This window comes from Amphimedon queenslandica, unplaced genomic scaffold (genome assembly GCF_000090795.2).
Source record: "Amphimedon queenslandica unplaced genomic scaffold, v1.1 AMPQUscaffold_13498, whole genome shotgun sequence".
NCBI classification, from domain to species: Eukaryota; Metazoa; Porifera; class Demospongiae; order Haplosclerida; family Niphatidae; genus Amphimedon; species Amphimedon queenslandica.
This window is the reverse complement of record NW_003546266.1, coordinates 472,356-478,782: the sequence shown is the minus strand read 5'-3', so window position 1 is coordinate 478,782 and position 6,427 is coordinate 472,356. Positions and strand designations below refer to the sequence as shown.

The 6,427-nt window shown below is 35.0% G+C and overlaps 1 long non-coding RNA gene across 1 annotated transcript; it reads left to right on the top strand.

Annotated features, from left to right (window-relative positions):
• Positions 1-4,762: 4,762 nt before the first annotated feature.
• Positions 4,763-5,221, top strand: LOC109580305 (uncharacterized). Its single transcript, XR_002184162.1, has 3 exons — positions 4,763-4,929; positions 4,972-5,121; positions 5,163-5,221. It is a non-coding gene; the product is annotated as an uncharacterized LOC109580305 (long non-coding RNA).
• The last annotated feature ends 1,206 nt before the right edge of the window (positions 5,222-6,427 follow it).

Below are 6,427 nucleotides of genomic sequence, written 5' to 3'. Positions count from 1 at the left end.
CAATAGTGCAGCAGGCACTATATTATTTCTATAGTATTTTAGGGACTATGTAGTGCTCGGCACTAATTTCTGCCTACATGGATAGTCAAATTATATATTTGTATAATAGTGCCTAGTCACACCATTATGTAGGAAGAAAATAGTTCATTTGAACACTATTTTCTCACTCTATAATCACGAATTTTTTATATTTAATGACATACTCTACGGATCCTAAGAAATAGTTATACCCCACAAAAGCTTCAAAAACATTTGCAAAACAGCTAATGCCAATTCTTTTATCATAGATATACAAGTATAAAACAACAATATTACAACAAAATACTTAGCTGTAGTAATAAGTGAAGTGGTGCTACAACTTACTATAAAAGTCTATTCATTCAGGAGTAATGCAATAAGTAAAATAGTTCCTTTGCTTGCTATTGATAGTACTAGTTCATCGGACTTTTCCTTTAATTCCACTTAAGATGACTGACAATGAGCCACAACTCTCTTTATTGCCCTCGCCCACACTGTTGAAGTACGGGCAAGGGTACTGTGCTCGTTAATTACATGTACTTCCACTGCAACTCTTCTATAGAGGATTCTCATTCACTAGCTATGCTCAACTACAGACAGAGTTACATGAAATCATACCTTTTCCGAACTTTTCTTTCCCAAATGATGAATTATTTTCCTAGGGTCCCCTGTCAATTTTTTTGGTCTTAGCTCGTGTCTTAGGCATTTTCTATAGGATATATCATACATCATTGTTAGACACATTCATTTGTACCTTGATTATTAAACAAGGTCCAACAAAAGTAACTTGAATAAAAGAGCAATAAACAGTTGAACGCTGAACAGGTGAACAGTAACTAATAGGCTTATAGAGGAACCTACTCCAATTAACTGCTTGTGAAGTTAGCGTAATAGAGTATATTAATCAAAAGGGCTGACACTAGTGTCTTCCTTTTTCATTTAGGAGGAACTGCAAGGTCGTAAGCTATCATTTGACTCGTCTAACAGTGAGATAGTCTACCGTAATTCAATTAATTAAGCCTCTGTGTCTGCTAGTTCAACACCATGGGCTGTAACCTGCCCTCAGGCAAAACTCAGAAAGAATAAAAGATTGGCACTCCATATAATAAATTAGGCTCCAGTACTCAAGCCAATGTAGGTACTGCTAATGAGGGTGATCCAAATGGTGGCCTGGACCTGTCCTCACTTGTCAAAGCTACATCATGGTGAGATGTAGCATCTGAGTCATTCATAAATAAAGTATATAGGCCTCTGCCATGTTCTTCAGTAGACTCTGAAGTTAGAAATGGAGTTTCTGGGGCCACTTACACATACATGAAGGGCACCTCTTGTTGGACTCCAGTTCACTGAGTCGGACAAAGCATTTCAAGGCTCAACAGAAGACGCAGTGTGTCAAATTCTGGTTAAGATAAAATACAACTTTTGCATTTATTAAAATGAAAGCGATGCATAATTTTTTTTCTATGTTTTTGAATACTCAAAAAATTTTGACAGCATGCATGGCAGAGGATATACATGTCAAATTGGATTATAAACTTTAATTTTTCTTCTAAAATTGTTTAAAAATGTTGTTTAAGTCAATTTAAATCACATAGCACAACAAATGCATGTCATGTTCTTAAAAATTTTTCTGTTGCTCATTGACAACATGCATGCAAATCATCATTTCAAATAATTTATGCATTGTACTATAGATTATAAAATTTCCTTTGTCAAAGCTTTTTGTAGTTACAGCAGTTCACACAACAATATACTATATCGAATACTTTAGTTGTGTACCCATGTACTGACAAGGCTTTTCTAAAAGCTTTGACATGGACTGGTGCCGTCAACAAAGATACTTCTTGTCAGTTCCAGCACTGTCACAAATAAAAACTTCCTCCAAATGCTGTCCAATGTTGCCATTGGGCACTTGTTCAAGATATGAAGTTTTGCAGGTTAACAATTTTTAAGTGGTCCAGCTGCAAAAATATAACAGCTCACTGACTTTTATACTTAGTGTTAATATTTCTGATCTACATAATTTGCATTTTTGTTATATTGTCGCTGTAGCTGTTGCAATGTAAGGTTAGTTGACATGTGAACATGTAATTGCACCTGTGTACGTAAATTTTGGCAAACATTTCCAATTTATGTCATGTGTAAATGGAGCCTTGCCAAAATACTTATTTTTCCAATCTTACCATAATAGTTAGAAAATTTGGTAAAGTAAAATTTGACAAATTCAATGAATTGACGTCCAATTGTCAAATTTCTTCTTTTCGCCAAATTTTAACACTCGTACTATGGCATATTGTTCTGACCTTGTGGAAAGATTGTGCTCATGATTCTTACTGTCACAATAAGCACTAGCACCTTTTTACTGCTAAAATTTTAAATATTGTGTGGAGTTTTCCAAATAAAATCCAGGACAGAATTTATTGTGTTGCTTAAGGGTGCAGATCTAGGCTATTTTGAATTGCAGTTTTATCCATTTTCTGAACTTAACAAATCCACCAAGATTTTTAGATATACTAAAATTCATTGAATGTGAGGAAAAATAGCTATGATTATAATAATTATTCCTGATTAGTAGCCTATCCGATGCAAATAAGTATATACTTGCTCTATTGTGTGCATGCAGTCTGGAGTAGAGACACGAGTATAGTAAAGTCAGTGAAGCTCCGACTCAAGTTGCAGCAGTTATCTTGACCCATGCAGCTCTTGTCTTCAGGTATTCAGTTTGTTTTAATCTAACTTCCCTACATTTATGCCTAGATTGACGTAAACTTACTGGCTGAAGTGGCGGTCTGGCAAGTAGCTACTTTTGTCTTCCCAGCCTACCTCGCCGCGCCCCATCATCTAAACCATACTTTAGGTATTTTTATCAGTATCATTCCTATTACCAGGTATATCAGTTCTGTCATGCATCCTTCTTTGCATCTGATTAACTATGTCACCTTTTGTCGTCCCTTCCTTTTTGCCCTAGCTCTGATCGCTTGGTACTCAAACCCCTCCCTTAATCTTTTCAGCATGAATTTGGCGCAATTGACATCATCTTCAGAAAGAAGGCATAAATTATATGGCTGTTGTTTGAGCTCAAAGAAATTTGTTAGGTTTACTTCTGTCAAGAGAAACAAGGCGTGGCGGAATACTGTAATGCCAAAGAAGATAAAATGTGGTATTTATGATTCATTAGTTTTTTTTAATTTGTTTAATTTAATATTTCAGTGTCACCACCGTTGTCTTTCAAAGCAACTAACTATAAATCTTTGGTTCTCTTTGAATCATTTGTGGAGAAGGCCACATTTTACTCCAATAATCATGAAATCATGGTCAATAAAGTCGTAATGGTGGACTCAATTTCTATTAAGCAACATTCATCATGTTCAGGGTAAGGACTAGCTGTTTGTATAAAATATTTTTGATTTACACCATTACTGTAAAGCTAGGTATTGAGTGGCATGATTAGTAGTATTGACGTACAGTCTGTAGTGTTAGAATTTTGATTTAGATTACCTCACTGTTTACCATGCATGCTGTGCTTTGAGCCTTATTATGTGCAGAAAAGGTTAATTTTGCCTGATGCTATTAAAACATTATTTACTTTTATACTTAATTACATGCTTCAGCAGTGGTTAGTGTGGGGAAAACTGCATGTCTGGCTGTTATTTTGTCTGTTATTCCCAATTAAAGCCTGAAGGAAATAAAAATAAGTGTTTAAAATAGAGCAGGTCAATAGTTAATGTAGTTGACCTGTTTACCTTTGAAGTACTACTGTATCAATGAATATCAGTTTAGATAAGGAGCCACAATGTAAGCCACAGCTATTTATTTTGAATTGAGTGGTATTTAATTTGTTATGCCAACCTACATAGTGTACCCACTACTCATGAACTTGCAGAAATTCCCATGACATGGGTACTTACAGTATTCTATGCAAGACAGAATTTTTGGAAAGCATAGATTATTTTTAATGGGTACTTCAATTCGTACTGTCATGTAATGAAATAACTTTTTGTTTCTGTGGGGCATTAACGGTATCTCATTATTTAGTGTGCTCAGGCAAAGGATGTCAAGAATTTGTTTAGCTTGCTGCATACGGTGGCATGGCAGAACTTAAAACACAGTGACCCTCCACAAATTATTGTATGGTTAGTGTGAATTCATTTTTTCAGTCATTGTCATTTTGTAGCCATTGGAGATGTAGCGGCTAGCTACTGCCATGACGCAGTTAGTAATCGATAACACTGATAATACTTCTGCCAAGGAATTTGCAAGTGTCCTCTTGGGTTTGATTAAGTTCTACAGTTTTTGTAATGGCCATTGTACTAACTGCAAACTGTAAGTAAATAGCACAGTATCATAGTTAGAACAGGAGATTTTTATTCTTATAAGTTATTTTCCAAGATTGTTTTCATAAATACCTGTCTCTTAATCCACATATATACCATTCCATCTTGTTTTTACTGTTTTTAATTAGAAATTAGCTTCTATAATAATCATTATTTCATTAATTTATAGTTTGACTCTAAAATGCATTGAGGAAGCTGGAGGGTTGAATCTCCAAGTTGAGATGGAAGGCTATTTTCATCCTATCACAAGTGACACATCGTGCCACACCACCCAAGCCAAAGAGCAGCAGGCAACAACCCTCTGTCAATTATCAGAAAGAATCTACAACCACAGTAGAGTCCATATCAGGTGAAGTGGAGTAAAGTGAATCATCATCATCTTCTCAGAGAAGATTCCAGTACTGAGATGATTTAACCAATGTTTACAAAGGACCCAGCCAACCTGCTACTTTAGACACAGCTATACTCACAGTGAGATCTTTGTTGTGTTGCTTTTTGTTAGATACTTTTTTATCATTAGGGAATACCTGATGTATTACTGATGGGAAATACTGCTTCACCAATAGTGATAGTAGAGGTTTGAATGGCTGTTAGTGGGTCTGATATCCTTTTATTTTAGGGTAAATTTTGCAAAGACATCCCCTGTAAAGATGCAAGAGACAGTGACATTGGGCAGTTGCTTTTTTACATGGTGGGTAATTTGATAAAGAATACAGGCGTGGAGAGGGATGAGCAATATGTTTTGGGCATTCTGATAGAAGGAAAGCAGGTATATTGTAGTGAATTTAAAGTAATTTTATGGCATTGTAGTTTCTAGTTTGTTATGGAACAATGACCTTAGCTGAGGAACATGATATGCAAATTGACTTACGAGTATCCAAATTTTGTGATGTATTTGATGCAAGCAATCTCGCTTATTTACGTGAGCTTTGCTTCAACATATCTAATCTCAACAAGTAATTTTGTTTTTTAACTTTTGGTTGTCATCTCATTTAAAGTTTAATAATACTAATAATTAAAGAGACAAATTCAACAGTTTTAAAAGGAATCAAAAATTTCTGTCTCTGTGTTAACAGCCACAAAAATTGCTCTCTCATTTAAGTGGAAGAGTTTGGTAGAATCACAAGTGTATTATTAGAATTAAAGTACCACTCCTTCCTACACCTGAGCTTATGCTATTCCTATACTGAAGACCTTTTATAATTGCTCTGCAAGTATTGATATCCTGGATCATTCAACCACTTCCTGGATTAAAAGAGCACAAGATGTGTGAGATAGGAGAACGTAACATGTTTACTTCACAGTACTTTTAGCATCTCCAGCCTCATGACTTTGGAGCTTTGGAGATCCCAGGTAGCACCACGTGGAAGTTGTACTGCTTCGCTACCCACCTAGCTTGAAGAGAAAAAAAATGCGTGAAATGAGATGTGTAAATTATTTTACCTTGTTTGCATTAAGCTGATTGTAATTTCATTTCTGTGGAATTATCACATGTGAGCAATTATCATTTTATATAATAAATAAGTGCAATTGCTGAGCAAATTATGACAAATATGTAAGGTTGAAGTCGACTAAATCATAGTGATTTATTGCATTTGTATGAAACAGATATATATTACAGTCTGATAAGTCATGGCAACCTTCATTATGAAACAGTGATTGTATGCCAACAGCAGTTTTTTTTTGAGTTGGCAGTACTGAAACATGAACCTTTAATTGAAACACAGTGGCATCAATAAAAATTTAATTTTCAGAAGCCCAAGTACCAAATTGGTTTGATTTTTTATGTAGTATATGTGCCTTCATCGTACTCATAGCATTTTCACAACTAATACTACGCATGTGTGGTAATACTAAGTTTGATAATTCTAAGGCATTGTTTGTTATAAAGGTACAAATAGTTGACCAAATTGGCATATGACTTTTTCAGTCCCAGTTATAGCTTTAGAAATTGCTCAGTAAAAACAGTTGCCATCTCCTTTTACTTTACGACAGATATATGGAGATATTTCAGCATGTTTCATAGTTTGAAGTGGATCAGTATCGACAATGACATTCTCCCCAGTATAATCCTG